Below are 24,930 nucleotides of genomic sequence, written 5' to 3'. Positions count from 1 at the left end.
GGAGCAGAGAGACCTTCTCTGTCCTGATGTTTACAGCTGCCTTGGCCACAGGTAGACTTCCCCAGGGAGAGTGTGAACATTGGTTGCACAGGCTTAGAAGTCTGGACTCGCACTTTTCCAAGGGGGCACAGAGCAGAGCATATCAGCTGCTAGTCCTAATAAAAGTTCTCTTTCATGGTCAAGCATCCAGGGATTTACCTCGTCAGATCCACAAAAGTTGTCCAAATTGTGGGCTGGATCGTTGAACCCAAAACCCAAAACAAAACAAAACAATAAATATTTATTGGACAGATAAACAAAGAAAAATCAAAAAAGAAAATAAAAATAGTCACACACGAACATCAGCATGAATTCTTTTTTGGACTGGATTAGCATTTTTCCCAATCGGAAATTATTCTGGAAAACATAGAAAGGAAATAAACATTTCTCTTTGATCTCTATGTGTGGCTATGAGGATGACTTATAGAATATTTTCCAACGACTCAGTTGAGAAATCCTTTTTCACGGAAATAACACGTTTCTTCAAAATAGACTCTAAATCATTTGATGAGAGTGACCTTTTACAAAAAGCGAAATCAATCCTGATGTTTCTCATTCTCTCAAAATGATTGGCATTACTTCCAAGCACTGGAATGATTTGTTTCCCCTCGCTTCTACTTAAAGCCAATGATACAGAAAAGCGATAAAATGCCACTGACAAAACATCTGTACAGCTCTCCGTTCTTACGGAAGGGCAATTTTCACTCATAAAGTAGTTTTATTTTCATTTAGACCCATAAATGTACCCACTGACGGTTAGGAGATGACTGTGAATCTCGTAAGTTTGTTCATAAATGTTCTGAATGAAGAAGTGTGAAGAGTAAGTGACGGGATAAAAAAGGCCTTCACAGAAACTTGCCTGCTTCAGCATTTTTAGTCTTGACAGACACGTTATGTTATAAACACCTAAGCGCTGGCTTTATTTCTCCTCTGCCGAAAACAATTCCTGAGTCTTGACAAGTTTAAAATCTGTTTGGTAAGCATATAACCATTCGATTTTATAAGGCACAGGTCTTATTAAAAACTATGGTGGGATGTTTAAATGGAAATAAAAACCTAATTATATAAAGGAAAATAATTTGATGGAGATCATTTCAGTTGTGTGTGTATTTTTTAAGGCTGGAATTAATCCTTATGACTTTTTGCTTTGACTGTTTTATTGTCATTCAGCTTTTTTTCCCCATAAAAAAAGGGTGGCTATGTTATTTTTTTTATATTATTTTTTAGGTGGCAACAAAGAATTTTATACGTTCACCATCTGGGAAAGTAAACAAGGTAACTAACTGAGTCAACGCACTATCAGCTGATGCAGGACGTTCTCCTCACTGATGCCAGAGTTATGTCTCTAAACGATTGGATTAGGTCACTCCCACTGTCACTGTCCATCAAGTCTGTGAGCAAATTCAAACACAGTTGTGTAGCACTTAAGGGCTTACTTTACCAAATGGCTCCATTTGGTATTCCATTGCCATTCTCCTTCTCCCCATACACAATTTATACTCCAGTCACATTAAACCATTCTGTTTCCAATGCATATCACCTCTATAAGCCTCTTGCCCTGGTTCACACCACTCACTCTGTCTGGACTGCACTTCTCCCTTCAGAAGAACTTGCTCACATTTTATCTCTAGAGTGAAGCTTGATTGACATTCTTTCTTGATTCTCGTATTGGATACCACAATACAGAGGTTTCTTCACAAATCTGTCTCTCTCACCAAGCTCTGGGCTCTAAGGACAGAGCCAATCATTATTCTTCTTATCCTTCTTTGTAATTTCAATATCACCTACCATGTAGAGGTTTCAATAAATGTGAGTTGAATGGATGAGTGATTAAATAAATGAATGAATGAATCAGATATGAGTGCATTACAAGAGGCCCAAAGGATACAGAACGCAGTAGAACCATCTAGAAACTAAATTATTTACCAGTAAATCTCTCTTAATGCAACAGGAATACTTAGAAATCAACCTACCAATAAGTATTTTTTAACATGACCATAGTATTAATGGCAAATATTGACAAACTGTTCAAATAACAAATATCCATTGCTATGATAAACAAAAAAGAATTAAATAACATGTTCCCTGTCTTTCAAGTCTCCTCAGAACACTATCTTATAAACTTTACTCTCTGAAAATAAATCTTTCAAAATTTTAATATGTGTCCACTTCCTGCTGTTAAGTTTTCCCTGGCAAATTATTAAAACTCAAGTCTTCCTGGGACTCTACAGAAAGCAATAAAGAGTAGATGAGAGCCTAAGCCAGAGAGCCTGTACCTGTCAACTTCTTATTTTGTCCCTTCTTACAGAAATAAAGGTTTTACCTCAGACCTGAATGATGAAATGAATTTAGAGGAAGAGTTAGGGCAGAAGCATTCCAAGGAGATGGAATAGCAGAATGAAGATCTTAAGGTTAGAAAGGAGCTTGCTGTGCTTGAGGCCCAGATAGAAGGCAGTATGAGTGGAACAGAGTAATAAAGGACCCAATGGCCTGGGATAATTAATGTCAGACACCAAACCACAGATAAAAGAAGCCCAGAGAACACTGAACAAGATAAATGCCAAGAAGAATACGCCTAGATATATCATATTCAGAAAATTAAAAAAAGAAAAAGTTTTTTTTTTAATCTTGAAATAAACCAAAGGATGAAAGCACCTTTACCTAGACAGAGGCAAAGATAAGAATTACATCTAACTTCTCTTCAGAAATCATGCAAGCAAAAAGAGAGTGAAGTGAAATATTTAAGATATTGAGATTTTAAAAACTCCACCAATCTAGACTTCTATAAGCAGAGAGATTATCCTTCAAAAGTTAAGGGGAAATAAAGATTTTCTCTGACAAAAAAAAAAAAGTTATAGTAGCACCAACTAAGACAAGAGGTTTATATCCATATATCTAAAAACTCTTACAACTCAAAAACAAAAACCAATTAAAAATGGGCAAAGGACTTGAATGAACACTTCTCCAAAGATGATTTATAAGTGGTCAATAAGCACAAGAAAAGATGCTCAACATCACTAATCATTAGGGAAATGCAAATCAAAACCACAATGAAATACCATCTCATCCACATTAGGATGGCCATTATCAAGAAAAAGAAGAAGAAAGAGAGAAGAGGGAAAGGGAGAGAGAGAGGGAGAGGGAGAAGGAGGAGGAGAATAAAGAAGAGGAGAAGAAAGAGAAAAAGGAGAAGAAGAAGGAGAAAAAGGAGAAGAAGAAGGAGAAAAAGGAGAGGAAGGAGAAGAAAAGAACAGAACAAGTATTGGTCAGGAGGTGGAGAAATTAGAATCCCTGTGCACTGTTGTTGGTGCACAAAAAATTGTGCTGCCACCATGCAAAACAGTGTGGCAACTCCTGAAATAGTCAAACATATAATTTCACTTTTGTATATATGCCCAAAAGATCCTATGATTCCACTTTTGTGTATATGCCCAAAAGCAGTAAAGTCAGAGATCAGGAGAGAGATTTTTACACCCATATTCACAATTACCAAATAGTAGAAGCAACACAAGTGTCCATCAACAGATAAATAGATCCAAAATGTATATGTAAGTACGATGGAATATTATTCAGCCTTAACAGTGGGAAAAATTGTGACACATACTTCAACATGGGATGAACCTCAAAGACATGCTAAGCGAATAAAATGAAAAATATTGTATGATTCCACGTATATGAAGTACCTAGAATAGTCAGACTCATAAAGATAGTAAGTAGAATGGCAGCTGCTTGGGGCTGAGGGGAGAGGGCAATGGGAGTTTTTCTTTAATAGATATAGTATTTCAGTTTTACAAGATGAGAAGAGTTCTGCGGATGGATGGTGGTAATAGTAGCACAACAATGTAAATATGCTTAATGCCACTGAAGAATACACTTAAAAATGGCTACAATGGTCAATTTTATATTATGTATATTTTACCACAATATAAAAAGGTAAATGTGTAAAGATAGAAATGTATAAAGATAAAAATTTTATATATAGAATGATTTATATATAGAATGATTTAAGTTATGTAGAAAAAATAATTAAAATCCTAGGGGAAAATGCACAAAATATTAACAACTAATCTTGAGGAGTCGAGTTACGGTTATTCTTTTAAAATTCCATGTATGTACTTTTTAAATGGTTTCTAATAAATGTTTATTACTTTTATAGTAAAGCAAACTAAAAGAAAAATTATGCAACTAAGGGAATACATCCTTAGCAGAAACGTATTTTCGATATAAGACAGAAACTGAGGAATCAGTAATGCTCCCAGAGAGGTAACGGTCAGTGAGGAAAATGGTGTGGCCAGTAACCTGAAACTGACGTAGTAACTAAAAGTCAGTCTATGTGTCTGAGCTACTTATATATGAACATAAACATCATTCTGGTTTTAATAAGAATCTCAGACCTATTAAAATCAGGAGCAGAGGGAATAAACCATGGTCACTGACGTCACTTGTATTGTAGATAAGAAAACTCGAGAGAGACTTCACAAAAGGGGAATATATTTTTTCTTCCTTTTATTTTAAAGAGTCCTGTACATTTACCTTCATGATGTTTCTAAGATGTCATTAAAGATAGGAGTGAAACTATATATAGCAGCCTAGGACCTCCAGCAGTGAGTCAGCAAAGTCATTACTCATGAAATACAAGAGAAGCAACAAGAGGAAAATAATTCAATGAAGAAAAAAAGAGCCAAACCTGACCAACAGGGAGATGCGTTGTGAGACTCAGAGACAGTCTTCTCAAGGACTACACCATTTGAAATTGGGCTCAAAAACAAAACAAATTACTTTTTTAATACCTGGGAAGCAATTTTATAACAGCTTGAGTAATAACAAATTCAATACTCCCTTCTCTATTTATAAATTCAAGCACTTGTACCACGCAGGAAAACCGGCTGGCTGACTCTCCTTTATAAAACAGTTTATCCTAAGACATTCTAGCTTAGAGCAGAGCTCTGATGAACTATGATGGATATATTCCTTTTTGGAGGGGAAAGAAGAAGCAAAGAAGCATTTCCAAACTTCTAATGTTCTGTCCTTATTATCTGTGAAAGTTTTAAATATGCTCAACCTTTGACCAAGCAATTCTACTTCTAGGAGTACACCCTAAAGAAATTCTTGTACAAGTATCCCAAAGTAAGTGGACAAGTGATATTTATGGCAAGATTTTTACTACAGGTAAAAATTTGTAGTCAACGTAAATGCCCATCAGTTTGAGAATGGTTAAATAAATCAAGAATTGTTCAAACTAAAAATACTATGCATTCATTAAACAAAATCAATTGTATTTGTATATTCTGACATGAAAGGATGCCCATGGTCTGTTGTTGAATAAAAAGAAAACCAAATTTTTAATAATATAGACAATGTAATCTTATGTGTTCAGAAAAGTATATATGTATGTGTATTCAAACATGTATATAGGTGTGTGTATATATATATGTATGTGTGTGTATATGTATGTGTAACAAAAAGATAATAAAAATAATAGCAAACACAGTCTCAGCAATAACAAATTATTAGCAATAATACTCAAGGGAATAAGTGTGGATAAGAAAGGATAGGGAGAGGCTAGCCATTTTTAAATTTACAACCTTATTTGTTGATTAAAAACTTTTTTAATTCTAGATATTAAGTTAAAAACATTTAAACATATTTCAAATTTGGCTCTTCCAAAACTTTCTAACAATGTTCAGAAGTAAGGCTTAGAAGCCAAGCTTATTACAAAATTAAGGAGTCACCAAGAACCATATTATTCTAATATATGTAATGTATAAGAACAATTCAGGTGGGCTTCCCTGGTGGCGCAGTGGTTAAGAATCCGCCTGCCAATGCAGGGGACATGGGTTCGAGCCCTGCTCCAGGAAGATCCCACATGCTGCGGAGCAACTAAGCCCGTGTGCCACAACTATTGAAGCCTAGAGCCCATGCGCCTCACCTAGAGCCCATGCGCCGAAACAAGAGAAGCCACAGCAATGAGGAGCTCTCGCACCACAATGAAGAGCAGCCCCCCGCTCACCACCACTAAAATAAAACCCACACACTGCAAAAAAGACCCAACACAGCCAATAAAATAAATAAATAAATTTATTTAAAAAAAAAAAGAACAATTCAGGCTTTCTACTCACCTTGAAAAACGTCTCTGCGTAACTATGGTTATTGCTTTTGCCAAGCCTCCCAAGACCTTTAAAAAGAGGCAGAATTTTTACCCAAAAGGCAGGCATAAATTAAATAGCATTTCCATGTTTCTGTAGCAAAGCCATCCTATGAAGCAGGCTGTGGCCTGAGCTAGCTCACAATTGCTCTGAAAGAAGGAGAAAACATTACCCACATTTTTCTGGTGCTGACAATAGCCACAATAATCCACATATGATCTGTGAAAAATGCCACAGTTACAGGTGCTGTGCCTATAACACGATCAGCCCTCGAATATTTATTGAGTGGAGAAAAAAATGAATTAATGAATGAATGAACAGATAAGCCAATTCATCTCAGAGGCTCCTGGACTCCCTCATATTGAACTCCGTCACGTTTAAGTTTGACTTGTTTGTCATACGTGACCCAATCATCAATAGCAAGTTTGGTTTCATTCATAAAGTACAGTATATAGGTCATTACAGCTTATGCAAAAAAGAAGAAGACAAGGTTTCACAAGTTCCTACGTCAGCTTTTCTAATTCATCAGACATTCAAAGCCAAGAGTCTGAAGTTAAGAGCAAAATCAGGAAACTTACTTGTAGGAGAAAAGACAGGTGAAGACCATTTGGTCAAAGCAGGAATGGCCAATAATGGTGATTCTCTAGTAATAACCATGGCAGTCCAGTCCCAGGAAGACTGGTTTGGCTGTGTTTCAGTGTCAGGAAATCTAATCATTTGGAGGCCTTGGTACTAGACATGAGCTCAACATGACAGGTGGAATATGTTCCTATAAGGAGATGTCCCTCACTAGTCATGGTCCCTAACATTGCCAGGAAAGCAGAAAGATCACAAAGACCAACTTGACTTGCAATAACATGGGATTGCAAGTCAAGTTGGTGTGTAAAACCAACAGGCAATTCAATGATTCAAACCCATTTGAACAAGAAAACTTTGACAAATTATGTATCACTTTCTAAAATCTTTTCTGTTATCAACATATTACATTCCATTCCAGTTTCAACCCCCTTAAGTCCCATAACAACCTGCATCTCATGGAAAGCAGAGAGCCATTATTAGCAGAAAAAGGAGCATCCCAAATTCAGATATGCCTGCCTTCTTTTTGAAGGCACTCAGCCTTGTGGAACATTTTAAATTTCTCTTGCACTTGCACTAATCATGGAAAGTTTTAGAAATGGAAAAATAAAAATCCCAAAGGAAATGCTCTGGAGGTATGCAAATAAAATTAGGATGTATTTTAAAGTAATAAATTTATCAGTTAATTCATATGTGAGATAAAATAAATCAATAATTCAAGGGAAAAAGTATCTCTAAATACAAACAATGCTCTTTTTTTAGTAAAATCAATATGTATTGAACACTATAAATGTGCTAAGTAATACCCTTGATTAGGAAATAGCAAGCAAAACATATTTGCAACAAAGATAGTAAATTGATTAGAAAAACAACAAGATTCTATAGATACATGGGCAAAGGATACAGACAATTCCCAAAAGAAGGCATAGCCTAAAAAAAAAAATATGAAACAACTGATCAAATAGTAATCAGAGATGTAAATTAAAATCATAATGAGATTACTTTGATTGTCAAATTAATAAGGATTACAAATGAAAAATATCTTCTAATTTTACTATAATAATAGCTTTGGGTATCTGTATTTCATCTATTTAATTTCCTAAAATACACATATTTTGAATTTAAAGTTATTAATCATTATTGCTAATTATTTCTTCTTCTTCTTCTTCTTCTTTTTTTTTTTTTTTGGCCATACCACACGGCTTTCAGGATCTTAGTTCCCTGACCAGAGATTGAACTCAGGCTCTCAGCCATGAAAGCACAGAGTCCTAACCACCAGACCTCCAGGGAATTCCCAATTGCTTATTATTTCTGATTAATTGCTATTTATTGATAATTTTCTAACAAAGTTCTGAATTTACTTAATCTGATTCTGTCTTACTTTCCAAACCAAATAATCTTTTTGCTGTGTTGTTTTTAATATACAGAAGCTGCTTTTTTCCACAATGCTCAAACACATCCCACTCTCTCAAAATCTCTCTCAAAGGACTTTAAACAGTAGTGTGCCTTCCTTGAGCTACAGCTAACTCAGAACCCTTCTCACCTTGCATTATCCCCATTATAGATAAAATTAGGCCATTTAATCTGTTATAAATTAAAGCATATCCATATTCAAACAAGCATAGCCCACGAGAATATTCTTGGGTACTGTTTATAGATCTAGAAATAAAGTCACAGGGGCTACATTTTCGTTAATGCAATGGAATTACACTCAAAGGAATGGGAGTGCCAGACGCTGGGTGGGAGGCTGGAGAGAAGGAGATCAGATCAGAACGCATCTGCCTTTCAGGCCTTGAGCAGCTTGATATGGAGAGCGCATGCTTACTCCAGATAAATCTGTTTTAAGTTTCGGAAGTTCCTGATTTGGCAAAATAGATCGTGTCATAGTTTTTCTAAGTTCTTTCTCTTAATCTAGAGCAGTAATTCTCCAGGTGTTTGTGGGAGGGATACTCCTAAGGGTGGTGGTATATGCTACAATAAAGGGAGAATGTATAGCTTGAAAAAGCATAGGATATACCTTCCTGAGTAGAAAAGATGGGGGCAGAGCTGTAGGGAATGACTCATAACTTGAGATACACCCTGCCTAAGGAGCAACCTGTGTGCAGAGGAGCCAAAAAGTTCAGGTGTTTACATCGGTAAATATGCCCTCCCCACGCGAGGAGTTCTCAGTTTTCTAAGTTATCAACCCCATGTGATCATGCAGGCCACAGTTGACACTGGGAACAGTTGTAAAGCCTGGCTTTTGTACAATTCCATCTCTTCTAATAGGGGTCATTTCAGTCCACAGGGGGCTCTCTCTCTTCCTGCTCCAATGTGTGATTCAGCTTAAGATAGAAGATATTCTAAGATAAAACTGATTTGAAATATGATGGATACCAAAGATGAGTACCTAGGTAAGTGAATTCTTGGGCAGATGTGTGTTGACATGGGTAAGATCCAGTCATAGTGATAATATTTAGGGGAACAAAAAGCATAAAGAATACAGGAAAAAGATATAAAAAGTATCTTGAGCAAGAGAAGCAGAAATGATCATCTACCACAGAGTTAAACCACACATTCTGCAGCCCAAATGAGACCAATATTGGTTTCCAGAATATTTATACCAACAATCATCCCTAGTAGCCATTTATGGTAGCATCTATTCACCTAATAGTTCATCAAGCAGTGTAGTATAATAGTTATCATACCAAACTTTCTGACCCGTCTCTTACTAGCTGTATGTCCTTCAGCAATTTTTCATCATTCTGCCAAGTTCCTCATTTGTAAAATTTAAGTTAAATGTAACATCTACTACAAATATTTATCATGATGACTAAGTGCATTAGCAAAGTCAAAGAACTAAGTACTATATCTAGCATGAAGCACTCAATAACCACTCGCCTTTACCATTGCCAACACTGGAGATTATCTTTCATTTTTATATCTTTACAACTCTGAGCTTTCTCAATCAATTTTATTATTGTCAGTTTGCATTTGCCTTATAAATATAATTGAATAGTTTCATATGTATTCACCATTTATTATTTTTATATTGGAAATTATTCATTTCCCTTGTCCATTTTCCTCGCTTGCCTTCCTTTTTTTTTTTTTTTTTTAACTGATTTGCAGATATTTTCCTAAGTTTGATATCTGGCTTTTAAGACTTTTTAAATTATATTTTAAAGTATCATCTCATAAAAAAGAATTTAAGTCATACATTTCTCAGTCATGAAACCTATTTGAAGTTATTTTAAGACAGCAAGATCTTAAGTTCATTTTAAATATAAGGAAACTGAAGGCTAAGCTTATGGCTATAAAATAAAATCTGAAATACATACATATATATACTTTATGGAAATTGTGTTAGAAAATGCTTCCAAGCCCTTTTTATAGAACTCCTATCAACAAGGGCTTGGAAGTATGCATTTCACAATTATGGATTGTTGTAGAATGTATAATATCACACTGCCCTTTCATACCCTGCTCAGTGCAACTGGATCTTCTTCAACAAGACTCCTCTCCATGTGAAATGCAACAAGGCTCTTTATTTCAAAGCAAATACACATCCTCCAAAGTGCCTGAAACACAGACACCATCAAAACAGGCCATTACAGACTCCTTCTGGTAGTTCACAGAGCAAGAGCATCCAGAAATTTGCATGCTCTATAAATAACAGAGCAGAGGCAACTCTATTTCATAGGAGATGTTTCTTTATTTTTCTTAATTAAAAAAGAAAGGTATAACCTCAATTTAAACAATAGGGATAGGACTTTACCTTAAATCAATAAATATCAATTAAGATAATGAACCCATCAAGCTAAGTCTCAAATAAGGTTTTGAAACTTCTTGTTAATTGTCCATAAAATTCCTGTCATTACTTTTACTGTTTCTCAACAAAATGTAAAGTATTTTGACATCACACACACAAAAAAGTAAGGGCCAGACAGAATCAATTATCTCCAACCTCTAGCATCCATCTGTCAGCATAAAGATACTTAGATGTCCTCAATACGTCTTTTTAAGTTCATTCAATAATAGTCATTGCTGTTGAGTCAAATAGTTAATGATTGCCTACTACATGCTGAGACTGAAAATACACAATAAATACGGTAGTTCTCATCTATACCAGGGGACCAGAAGGGGAGATTGGAATTTAGGGACCAGAAGGGGAGACTGGCAATGACAACATAGTAAGAGAAGTTAGCAGGGATTTCCAACCAGCTCCCTGGAGAAGTAACCTCCAAGCTGAGATCTTAGGAATATGAAGAAAAGTAAGCAAAGGGAGAAATAAATTCCAGATACTGTATAGGGAAATGCAATTGCAAAGGTGAGGAAAAGAAAAAAACTAAAGCTTTGTGAACTATATCTCAATAAGACTGGTTGAAAAAAAGACAACAAAACACTCTCCTTACCCTGAGGAGTTTACAGTCCCACTGGAAAAACAAAAGGAGCAATAAGTTTATACTGATCAGTAAATCACTCAAAAGTCATGATCTATGTAAAGCTCTCTGAGAAACAGAAGGGTTTTTATGAATGGCATATATTCCAATGCTTTTTAAATTCACTTAATGATCATTGATTTTTGGTGAGATGAAACCACAAACTTTGGAATTGGACCACCTGAGTTAAAATTCCTGTTCCATGCGTTCAAGGTCCAGCACCCTTAGCTCCTTTCACAGGTATATAAGGAGGGTCTCAGCAGGCCTCACTGGGGGTGGTCCTGGAATAATACACGGACAAAATGTACTTCCCAGGCTTCAAAGATCTTACAGTTTTATAAAATAAAGTCAGGAATTTTCTATTTGTTTAGCTACTCACTAATCATGAGGAAAACTGGATGCTGCTAAATAAAAAATAACAAATAATATAAAGCAAAAAAAATAAAAATAATGTAAAACATAGGGACAAAAAAAGCTGGTAGCATTGGTGGATGGCAAGAGATAAGCAAGAAACTGTATCAAGGGACTCAGGAAAGAGATCTGACCTTTAGATGCTCATTGAAGCCTCAGGATAGATTGAGACTTATCAAAGAAAATGCATATAGTAACAAGAGGCAAGGGTCCAGGACAGTATCCCAAAAGTGCAGATTTTAAGTAATGGATAAAGGAAAAGACACCCACAAAGAAGCCTGAGAAAGAAGAAAGGGCGGGGTGGGGGGCGGGCGTGGAGGGAGAGAGAACGAGAACCGGAAGAGTATGGTGTCACAAATCCAGGAAAAGATGAGGAGTTATTGTTTAATGGGTGCAGAGCTTCTGTTAGTAGTGATGAAAAATTTTGGAAATAGTGGTGATGGTTGAACAACATTGTGAACGTAGTTAATATCATGGAATTGTACACTTTAAAATAGTTTAAATGGCAAATTTTATGTTATATACATTTTACTGCAATAAAAAAATAGCACCAAAAAAATCTGAGGGAAAGAATGTTTCAAGAAGGTCAAGTGTTGTTGCTCTTACAAGTGTTAGTAAGATAAGGAATGAAAAGTACACCTTTGAGTACACTAATGAGAGTGCATTAGTAATATTGGTCTATGATCCAGAGAAGAGGGAAGAGAAGATGTCAGGATGCAGTGGGTAGAGGAATAAATGGAGAAGTGAGGTCAAAAAACACACACGTCTTTACAGAGCTTTGCCTGAAAAGAGAAGAGAGACAGGATGGCAGCCCAAAGGGACCTTGCGATTGAAAGATTTTTATTTCCCTTGTAAGGTGTAAATAGTTGAGCATGTTCTTTACTGTAATATGTTCTTAGATAAAACTCTTGCCTCTATGAGTAGATTTGAGCAGAAAAGGTGGGAAAAAATTCCTTAGTGATACAACGATTAATTCCAAAAGTACAAAGGAGTTAAGAGTGATACTAGTTTATCAACTGCCTTTATTCCAGATAAATGGTTGTCTCTGCCATTCCTAAAGGATCTCCAAATAAGATTCATCAGGCCTCCCTATTAGTCTGCTCCATCGTATAGTCATCCATAAAGACAAGAAGACCCTCCTTTATCAAACAGAATTCATGTGCAATTTCATTCTACTTTCTCTGACTCTGGTCTGTACGGTGGTATGTTAAGGGCATTTGCTAAATCACACCTCAGTCATTGATTCCTCAGATTAAATAAGCCAAGCATTTCAGCTCTTACTCCTAGACTCTACCTCTAACCTATTTTTCAACTCTACTTCCAGCTTCCTCCGATTTTTCAACATTGCTCTCACTGATCAATATCTGTCTTTTTATTTCTGTTTTTCTTCCTCTTTTCTCTGAAACATCTGTCAAACTCAATGTTTCATTACTTTTCAATCAATCTTTAAAGAGTTGCTGAGGGAAGCTTCACAACCAGTTCCTTGCCTATGTAACATATTCTTGGGGAAATTTTAAAACTTGGTTCTCATTGAATATCTTCCCTTGGCAAACCTGCAGCTTATGTCTCTATCTCATGTTCCAGCCTCACAACCCATTATGAGTCCATTCAGAAAATATCTAGGGAGGACATTCTATGCGCCAGGAACCATAATAGAGACTGGTTTTACAAGAAAGAGCAAAATAGACACAGATTGTGCCCTGCAGTTTAATGAAGGAGTCAAACAATAACCAAATTATCACATAAATACGTGGAAAATTATAACTTTGATAAGTGGAATGAAGTAGAGTTGAAACAGTAGGAGAACTGAAAATAAGTGAATTTGACCTAGTTATTAAAGTCAAAAGAAGTTTCTCTAAGAAGGTAGTGATTGAGCTAAAAGCTGAAAGAGGAGTAGGAAGTAACTGGGCTAACGGATGCATAAAAGAGAGAAAGACTTTGAAGGGAGAGGAGTCAGTATATGAAAATACCCCATAACTAGACAGATTATAAGGCACAGAAGAGGTTGAGAGAAGTCAGTAGTTGTGAAAGAGGCTGGGAAAGAATACCATGTGAAATTAGCCTGGAGGTGCAGAAGGGTCTTGTTAAGGATTTTGTTCTTAGAAATGAGCAATCTGGTTGAAATATTTAGAGCTGAATGGAGGGTGACTGAAACATCACTGAACACCAGTCAGGAGGCAATTGTAACAGCCTAGGGCTGAGATAATATTATTTCAGACTAGGATGGATCCAAGAGGTAAAATTTTAGGAGGTAAAATTAACAAGACGATGATGGATTACATGTAGTGGATTGGTGGCCGGGGGCGGGGGGGGGTGGGTAAGGTGGATATTGGGGAGGGGTGGTGGTAAGGTAGGGGTAGAATAATTCCTGGGTTTCCAACTTGAGCAACTGGATGGAGGGTGGTCCTATTCACCGAAATAAAAGACACTGGGAGAGTTTGATGAGGATGACTGGGATTGGTGCAGCCTGAGTTTGGAGCTGAGTTTGAGGTGCCTTTGAAGTAACTGGGAGATAATCATGAATGAACGGGGAAGAGAACTCTGGTTTGCATTCCATACAAGGTCATTTTAGGTCTTACACAAATTTTATTTTTATCATTATATGTTTAATTTAATGTGTTGTATCAAATTATTTCAGAACTGTTAAGTAGAATTTTGTGATTCCATTTAAAATCAATTTTTAATTAAATAAAATAATGATAGTAGAGGTAATATTGGATTCAGGAAATCTTGTATGGTACATAATATTATACAATATTATACAAATAGAGTTTGGAAAACTATGGCTAGGTAAAATTCAGCCCTCAATTTAATCAGCAACTTTAGAAAAACAATAGTTCATCTGACAAAGTCTAGACATGTTTCCAAACCATGTGTACAGACACTTACAGACAATCAGAGAAAGAATTTTAGGACATTAGAAGGGAAAGAAAGGCCTTTATATCCTTCACACATTTCTAAAACTTTTTTATCTCAAGCACTCTCACCAAAACTGCTCCATCATCTGCAATTTCAAAATTTAAGGTAATTGCTTTTATCTTATAAAAACAGCTGAGTAGTTCAATGGCATTTCAGTCAAAGGAAGATGAGGAGGATTGCCCTGCCTGAAGCTGACAAAATGACTGCCTTTCAGAAGATGGAGCACAGACATTTAATTCTGTGTGTTCAGTGGTGTGTGTTCCAGTCCTATTACTGTAGCTGAATGGAGAACTGTGTACTTGGGCTTCCAAAAGGCTAGAGTGGACACAGGCAACAAAAGCAAAAACAGACAAATGGGACTACATCCAATTTTAAAACTTCTATATATCAAAGAAAACAACCAACAGTGAAAGGGCAACTTAAAAATGCAATAAAATATTTGTAAATCATATATCTAATATAGGGTTGATATCCAGCATTCTAAAGACTCCTACAACTCAAAAACAACAACAACAAACCCCACAAATAACCCAACTAAAACAATAGGCAAAGGATTTGAATGAACATTTCTTTAAAAAAAAAAGAAAGATAAATAAATTGCCAACAAGCATTTGAAAAGATCAGAATTTCTAATCATTAGAGAAATGCAAAGTAAAATTACAATAAGACATCACTGCAAGTTGGTGAGGGATGAATTGGGAGATTGGGATTGCCATATATACATCAATATGTATAAAATAGATGACTAATAAAAAAAAATCAAATTGTATACTTTAAATATATGCAGTTTATTGTACATCAATTATATCTTTTTTCTTTTTTTCAAATTTCTTTTTGTATGTCAATTATATCTGAATAAAACTCTTTTTAAAAGAAAAAAAATGAAAAAAAAAAAAAGACATCACCTCACACCCACTATATGGCCACTTAAAAAAAAGAAGAAAGAGAAATGAGGCCAGCATTATGGTGGCATAGGATGTCCCTCTTTTTCTGTCCACCCCTACAATAACAAAAACTTGAGATTACCCACTAACAAAAGCACCACTGTGGAAGTTGTGGCATCATATACCAGGAGACTCTGAAGGAGTCTTACCCACCTGTGTATCAAGTAATAGGCAGAGAGACCTCCATGGCTGTGGTCCCTGCAGTGGCCTGTGAACTAGTTCCAGCCCATCTCTTCTGCTGTACAGGAATCAGAGAACATTGACTTGGGCAGTCACCCATAGACAAGAGAAATCTAGGTTTCCAGAGAAGTTCTAGCACTCCATTGAGTTTGGAATAGGTAAGAGAAACAGCTTGACTTTGCATGTCAAGGCATCACAGCTTAGGACTAGGCAAAACCTTCTTGCTCTGTGATTTCTCCTGCAAGGGAGAAAAAGAGAGCAAGTGAGTGAGTGAGCACTCAGCTTCTCCAGCTGCACAGATTGCTGCCAAAGAGACTCATTTTTCTCCTGCAGCTCAGATTCTCCATAATTGGGGGGAGGGACAAAATTGGAAGAGTGGCAGATAAAATTCTTGGAGGGCATTAAAAGGATATGTCTCTTACTGACTGCACTGTAGACTCCATCAGGAAGCCAGACCACAAGCCACTGGGAAATCATCACCTATGGATTCCAACTGGTACTTGGGCATACCCAATGCTCCTCATGCCCTACCCACACATACACCTCACTCTGGACTAGCTCCCCATGTACACTCCTGAGGGTGACAGCAAGAGTGAACTTTGGTAGACAGCTAGGAAGCACATTCAAAAAGCAGGCCAGGGTCTGTAGGCCAGGGAGAAACCACAAACTTCAGCTTTAGTGTCACCTTTAAGAAAACAAAAAAGATGATATCAGCAGCTAGACAGGTGTATTGTAGGGTCAAGATATATATATTTAAGAATTCTGCCAAAAAAAAAAAAAAAGAATTCTGCCAAAACAGGGAGCAAGAAGCACAAAGCAGGTATATCCATACAATTGCTGAGAAAGCCTCAAAATATCAAGCAGAACTGATGGAAAGTATTTCTCCCCTAATGGCAGTTAGTAAAGATTAGAGGTGGTGACTAATACTTCAAATTTGAAGACAGCAATGAAAAACTGCAAGGAACATGAAAATTCAATGAAACATGACATTACCAAAGGATCACTATAATTGTCCAGTAACTGAAACCAAAGACATGGAGAGCTATAGTTTACCTGATAAAGAATTCAAAAAGCTGTTTTTTAAGGAAACTCAATGAGCTAGAAGAAAACACAGAAAGGCAATTCAACAAAATCAAGTAAACAATACACACAAAAATAAGAAATTTAACAAAGATATAGAAATCATAAAATGAGAACCAGACAGAAATTCTGGAGCTGAATAATTCAACAAATAAAATGAAAGATGCAATAGAGAACATAAATAGCAGAATAGACCAAACAGAAGAAACTGAGGGTTGCAAGATAGGAAATTTGAAAGGAGAACAACAACAATAAAGAATAAAAAAGAATGAAGAAAGTCTGTGGGACACCATCAAAAAACCAATGTACAAATAATTTGAGTTCCATAAGGAGAAAAGGGAGAAGATGGCAAAAAGTTTATTTAAAGAAATAATGATTGAAAACTTCCCAAACATGGAGAAATATTTGAACATCCAAGTTCATGAAGCAAATAAGTCACTGCCTAATTGCAATCCAAAGTGATCCTCCCCAAGACACTATAATAAAACTAGCAATAATCAAAGACATAGAGAGAATCCTAAAAGTATCAAGAGAAAGGAAGATTGCAACCTACAAGGAATCCCATTAAGGCTATCAATAAATTTCTCAGAAATGAAGGAGAAATAAAGACTTTTCCAGACAAGCAAAAGTTGAGGGAATTCATCACCACTAGACCTGTCTTACAAAAAAATGCTGAAATTAAAGAACACTAATTAGTAACATGAAAACATATGAAATTATAAAACACACTGGTAAAGGTAAATATACAGTCAAAATTAGAATATTCTAATACTATAATATGGTGGTATGTTAGCCACTTAACTGTAGTATAAGGTTAAAGGGCAAGAGTATTTTAAATAACTATTATATTTTATATTTATATATTTACTATAAATTATAGCTACTATAATTTGTTAATGAATACATAATTTAAAAAGAGATGAATTGTGACATTAAAAACATAAAATGGTGAATAGAATAGAGTTTGTGTATACAAAGTTAAGTTGTTATCAGTGTAAAATAGATTGTTATATCTATAATACATTTTATGTAAGCCACATGAAAACCACAAAGCAAAAACCTTTCTCTCACTCCACAAAAGAGAAAGAGAAGGGAATCAGAATATACCACTGCAAAAGTCATCATTCTCAAAGGAAAGCAGTGAGAGAGGAAGAAAGGAACAAAGGAAATACCAAACAACCAAAAAACAATAAGATGGCATCAAGAAGTCCTTAACCATCAATAATTACTCTAAATGTAAATGGATTGAATTCTTCAATCCAAAAGCATAGGGGGGTTAGATGGATAAATAAAAACAAGACCCAACTCTATTCTGCCAACAAAAGACTCATTTCAGCTTTAAGGACACACACAGGCTTAATGTGAAGGGATGGAAAAAATATTCTGTGCAAGTGGAAGCCAAAAAAGAGTGGGGGTAATTCCACATGCTTGTGTGCCACAACCACTGAGCCTGCACTCTAGAGCCACAACTACTGAGCCTATGCACCACAATTACTGAAGCCCATGCACCCATGTGCCACAACTACTGAGCCCATGTGCTGCACTACTTGATGCCCATGTACCTAGAATCCATGCTCTGCAACAAAGAGAAGCCACCACAATGAGAAGCCTGTGCACTGCAACGAAGAGTATCCCCTGCCTGCCACAACTAGAGAAAGCTCATGTGCAGCAACAAAGACCCAACACAGCCAAATAAATAAATAAATAAAAATTAAAAAAAAAAAAAGAGTAGGGGTAGCTATACTTATATCAGACAAAATAGACTTTAAATCAAAAATGGTAATGAGACAAAAAAAGATTATTACATAATGATAAAGGGGTCAGTTTGTCAAGATATAACAATCGTAAATATACAATTTACACACCAAACAATGAAGCACCTAATTATAGTAAGTAAATACTAACAGGTCTGAAGGGAGAAATAGAAAACAATACAATAATGATAGGAGACTTCAATATCTCACTTTCAACATTAGGATAGATCATTCAGACAGAAAATCAAAAAGGAAACAGACTTAATCCATACTTTAGACCAAATGGACCTAACAGACATATATAGCACATTCTATCCAACAGAAGCAGAATACATATTTTTCTCAAGGGTGCATGGAACATTCTTCAGCATCAATCATATGATAGGTCACAAAACAAGCTAAGCAAATTTAAGAAGATTGAAATCATATCAAGTATTTTTTCCACCACAATGGTATGACAGTAGAAATCAATTACAAGGGGAAAGTTGGACATTTAACAAATATATGAAAGTTAAATAACACACTCTTGAATAATGGAGTAAAGAAGAAATCAAAAGGGAAATAAAAAAATATCTTGAAGTAAATGAAAATGGAAACATAACATACCAAAACCTATGTATACAACAAAAGCAGTTCTAAGAGAGAGGTTTATAGTGATAAATTCTGATATTAAGAAAAAAGAAAGATTTCAAATAGACAACCTAATTTTACACCTCAAGGAACTAGAAAAAGAAAAAACTAAGCCCAAAGTTAGTAGAAGGAAGGAAATAAAGATCAGAGAAAAATAAATGAAATAAAGACCAGAAAGACAATAGAAAGATCAACAAAAATAAGAGCTGGTTTTTTGAAAAGATAAACAAAATTGACAAACCTTTAACTAGACTAAGAAAAAAAGAGAGATGACTCAAATAAATAAAATCTGAAGTGAAAGAGGGAACATTACAACTTTATCACAGAAGTACAAAAAATCATAAGAGATAACCATGAAAAAGTATATGCCAACAAACTGGATAATCTACATAACTGACTTCTTAGCAGAAATTATGGAGGCCAGAAGAAAATGGAATGTCAATCTAGCATTCCATACCCAGAGAAAATCAACTTAAGAACTTCTCCGAGAAACAAACACAAAAGAAATCATCACCATCAGACCAACTCCAAAAAGGAATACTAAAGGGAATTCTTTAAGTATAAGGCAAAAACCTTAGACAGAAACATTAAAATGCAAGAATGAATAAACAACAAAGAAAAGGTAACTATAAGAGAAAATAAAAATAAATAATACACATAACTTTACAAAACAATAACTGTGGGGTATTAAATATATGTAGACTAAAATGCATAACAACAAAGCACAAAAGGCAATCTAAAGGAAACCCCCATCCCAACCCCACATGAAGTCATGCTCCATCATGTTACTTCTTGTATTAATTGCTTTTACCATATCAGGAAACATCATATATGTTTAGTTTCCCTAGACAAAACATAAACTCAATGAAAGCAGATACAGTAATTTATCTAGTTTGCAGGAAAGTAATTTGCAGTTTATGTTAATGAGTCCTCTTTTGTTGTTCTTTCTTATATCAAACTCCCCTCTATTAATTCTGAGGCAAATAATACTTGAGGTATCATTAGAATTGATATAGCAGAAATGCAATGAAAGGGAAAATGTTCAGATTTTTTTTCCTCTAAAATAAGCTTCTGAGGCCAGCATGACACAATAATTTTAAAAGCCAGGCTTTAGTCCATGTAAAAAAAGTTTTATAATTTTCAGAAGTGTCCTTTTACATACCAAGAACAAAACTTAGAGATTTAACAGAATTTTACCACAAGCCACAGACAGAGAGAATTCAGGACATGACACAAAGGAGGCTCTCAGTTGTCCATCGAAGAAATACACAGATCTTCCTGATGAAGGAAAGAGCCAGGATGGATCTAGGGTAAAGATGATGCTTGGGCTCCCTAACCATGGGGAATGGGTCAAGAGGATAGAAATCTTTTATAGGTTGAGAGGGAAGACAAAATCAGTAGGAGTCTGAGCCCCAATTTCCATTGGGAATCATGGGAAGGCAGCACAGCACAGTAAAGGAAAATGGTGCACTCAAGTCTCCCCCGGTTTCCATGTCATGTAGATGGAACTTAGTTCTATTAATATTCCAAACAGAAGAGGTGGAAGAGAGTGAGAAAGATGGCTGAGGGTAGAAACTGAGAGCTTGTTAAGGTGGAGGTTGAAATGTCCACATAGCAAAGGGTGCAGCAGTCATAATCTAGAGGAGTGAAGATTTGGAGGAGTCATAATTAGACCTTAGAGGTCACACATCCCTAGTAAGTGCTGAGGTGATGCCTATTCAGTAGAATGAGATACTCAAGCTCCTAAGCCATGATCATCACATATACCTTGTGCCAAGATCAAATACTACCCACTGTACACACAGTAGATGAACTGATGACAGAAGGCAATTCCCAGAAACTTGGTGAGACAAGCTGAGGTCAGTAGGTACCAACAGAGAAGGACACTCCTAGGATCAAACTCACTTCACCATCCCCCACCCCCACAACTCCAGTAGGTTAAGTAAATTTCACCTGTTTCCAGATGCATCACAGCAAGAAAGAAAGAGAAAGGGAGGGGAGGAAAGCTCTGACAGGCCAACCAGGTACCCAAAAGAAACCCAAGTGTACCCACAAGAGACTGGGACCAAAAGAAATACCAACCTTTAAATGGCAAATTTACTCCCCTCTTCCACCCCTGCTGGTAGAGAATAGGGTCTTTAGAGCAAGATTCATTTTAGAATTTAAAGAACTTTTTTTTCTGTTTGTTTGCTTGCTTGCATGTCTGCATTGGCCTTGTTCTATCTGCTCTTCTTTACTGATATTTCCCCAGCAACCAGTCAAATGCCAGGTGTTTAGTAGCTGCTAAAGAGATATTTGTTTGAATGAATGAACAGAATGCCCTTTTCTCACTTTTAATCACATCTCACTTCATGCATCACCCCCTTGAGAAAGCCACCATAACTCTTTTATTTGCTCTCCTGGCTGGAGTAAGCCCCTCACCTCTGCATATTCATGGCATCCTGTGCATGTCTTTAGCATAGCATGTGTCTCTCTGATCAGTAGTTGAGCTCTTGCTCCTCCAGACTGTGAACTTCTTGTCTCATTTTCCTTTGTATCTTCTAGATGTCAGAAAATATATCTTTGTTGAGTTAATTCATTAAATTATGAGTGAATTTCCTATGCTTGAAGCAACAGGCTCAGGAGATGAACAAGAATGGCCAAAATAAAAGGAGAAGGGAGGAAGAATTGATCAGTGGCCATAATTGGAGATGGGGCTTTTCACTGTATGGTCCCACCACACCAAGCTAACCATAGCCTTCTCTTAGCCCATCTTCAGAGAATCCTGGAGGCCTTTGGCAAGTTCAGGGGCAAGGGGAGCTTGGCAGGATCCCACCTTGGATACTCACATTCTGCTAGACAATATGGAAAAGGGTCCAAGGGTAGTCACAGAACTCAGGAAACTAAAACTCCTAAAACAACTAGGTGATTCCTACACATGTGCACATATACAAAGGGGCAAGGTGAATTCACAAAATAATCATCATTCTCCAGCTCTCTCTCTCCTGGCAGCCTTCCTACCTCTTTGGCAAGGGTGGAGCAAACAGACACTGCTCTGAAATGAGAGAGGTTGTGTCAAAAGGCTGCTTTCTCTTCTACATTTCTTGCATTTCACTCATTATTTAAAATTCTGACATTTATTATTAATCAGTTTCATCCAGTTGGAGATCCACATGACTAAGCTCTTATTCAAGCCAACTTGAATTAATTTGGCAAGTATAACTCCACCAAGCATGTGCTGAACAAAATCTAAATATATCAGCCAAGAAGATAAGCAGCCATGGCTCTTTAGCTGTTAAGACATGTGACTGGGATTTTACTGGGGGTGGGGAGGCCCTCAATAAAGCCGTATCCAGGTTTCTAATGCTATCTGAAGATTGATGTATTTTGGATTGTCATTTTTTTCCTAAAGACTGACAGTGTCATATTTTTCAAGATGAGCCACTCTCCAAAGGTGCTTTCTACTTCCTCATAAATGTAATATGGTCTTTGCTTTCCCCCACCTGCTGCCTTCCTGAGTTTCCTTCTGCTACATTTGCTCTGTGATTTCTTGAAAACAACACATATGATTTATGTAATTACCATGCAGTGCTCTGGACAAAGTGTTTGGCCATGAGTTTTCCTTAAGACTGCCTTAACTCTCCCTTAATTGTTCTTGGTTTGCACCAGGTTTCACAAGTCTCATGGCATTTGCGCTGTGGGGATGGTGAGACTGTACATATTTGCTGTGGAAAGCTCCTCCCACAGATGTCCCCTGAGAATCCACTAAATAGGAGCTTGTGTTCTCTCAGAAAACCATCTCAGATGCCAGGGAGTTACTGTGAAATATTTGTCACTGCCTCCCGAGTTCTTCCTGTTCAACTAAGAAATTCATGCATGCACAATACTTTGCATTTGCTGGGGTGTCACAAAAGCTGGAGAACAGAAGGGAAGCTCTGAAACCACATATTCCCTTGGATCACTTGCTGGGAAGGGAAACACTTGAGACAAAAACAACAGCCCTTCGTATTTCTCACACTCCTCTGTGCAGACTGATCTTAAGAATCTTTGGATTCTCCCTGCTGTCGCTTTGAATCTTATCAAACCCAACATCCTCCCTTGTGGAAGCATCTTTAATGCCTCTTTAGCACTATAAGCATCCTCTCAATTTCCTTATACTCCAGTGCATTTGAAACTCACAAGAAATTTCTCAACCCTATAGTTTTATCCTGCCACGAGTTTTGAAAAATGGAAGGTCAACTCTTTCCTGCAGAACCTTAGATACCAGCAATTAATTCTACTCTAAAAATAGCCCCCAACCCTATAATCAATCAGCAGAACGACCAGTCACTGTGAGAAATACAAAAGGAACATAAAATATAGTTCAATCTTCTAAGAATTTATAGTTTATCTGAAGAGGTAAATAAGAAAGAATAGGCTGAGTATGTCATCCAGTACTTAGTGATGTGAGCTAAGATTACAATGGGTGATGAAAAAGTGCAGAAACCTGGGCCTTTGGGGATGCTGGACCAGAGCTGCCCTCATGGTGACAAGTCTTTTTTTTTTAAGTCTTGAAGACATATGGGATTGGTCTGAGCAGAGACTATACAGGAGAACATCTGAGATTGTAAGAGCTGTGAGAACAGAGGCCAAGAAGCAGGGTGAGCATCACGCTGGGAGCACTAAGGCATCAGCTAGACTAAACACTGTAACATTTGTGTGTATCCATCTGACCTTCATGAGTGGGCATTCTCCTTCATCTCTGAACTCATGCCTTTGTGTTCATGTTTGCCTCTTAGAGATATTCTAACTTCCAGCCTTTAAAGTCATAAAAATCCTGGACTCAGATTCCAGCTCCATCACTGACTAGCTGTGTGACCTTGGTCACGTTAATTTAATCAATGTCTCAGTTTTCCCAACAGTTAAATGGAGATAATCACGGCATGTTTTTCAGAAGGTTATTGTGAAAATTAAATTCTATGCTTATAAATAACTTAACATGGAGCCTCCCATATGGTGAGCACTCAAAAATGTTAGGTATTTACTAATGAATTAACTTTCTCCAGTGTTTGCTGCCGGTTTTCAGATTAAGAGCCCCTGTTTTAGCTCATCCGGTCTTACTGGGTAAAGACACTTTCTCTGATCCTCCTCTATGACACTTTCACTGGTCCTCTGAGCTGAAAATAACTTCTCTTTTCTGAATTTTCACAACATATTTACTATACCTTTGTTTTGATAATGATCAGATTTGGGGTTATTCATGTCAAGGCTTTATCTTTGCCACCTTCTAGCCTCCAAGTGCATTGACTGCATGATTTTTATTTTCTTCAGATCTTTATTAGAGTATAATTGCTTTACAATGTTGTGCCAGTTTCCACTGTACAACAAAGTGAATCAGCTCTTTTTATACATATATCCCCATATCCCCTCCCTCTTGAGCATCCCTCGCACACTCCCTGTCCCACCCCTCTAGGTCATCACCAAGCATAGAGTTGATCTTCCTGTGCTGTGCAGCAGCTTCCCGCCAGCCATGCGTTTTATATTTGGTAGTGTATATATGTCAGTGCTATTCTCTCACTTCATCCCAGCTTCCCCTTCCCCCCACAGTGTCCTCAAGTCAGTTCTCTAAGTCTGTCACTTAGTTTATTCTTGCCCTGCCACTAGTTTTGACCGAATGATCGAAGAACAAAATCCTCTTGGCTTTTCCAGCAGCACTCAGCCCAGCACCCTGCTGCTCATAGTGAGCACTCAAGGTGGGACTTAAGAAACTTTGAGAAGTGAATTCAACAGTTAATATTGTTGAGTCAGAAAATTGTCTTCATAAGAATTCCAAAGAGCAGAAAATGATTGTGTATTTTCTCCTTCTTTCAATTTC

This window comes from Hippopotamus amphibius, chromosome 1, assembly GCF_030028045.1.
Source record: "Hippopotamus amphibius kiboko isolate mHipAmp2 chromosome 1, mHipAmp2.hap2, whole genome shotgun sequence".
NCBI classification, from domain to species: Eukaryota; Metazoa; Chordata; class Mammalia; order Artiodactyla; family Hippopotamidae; genus Hippopotamus; species Hippopotamus amphibius.
The sequence above is the reverse complement of the archived record's forward strand: the minus strand, read 5'-3'. Positions refer to the sequence as shown.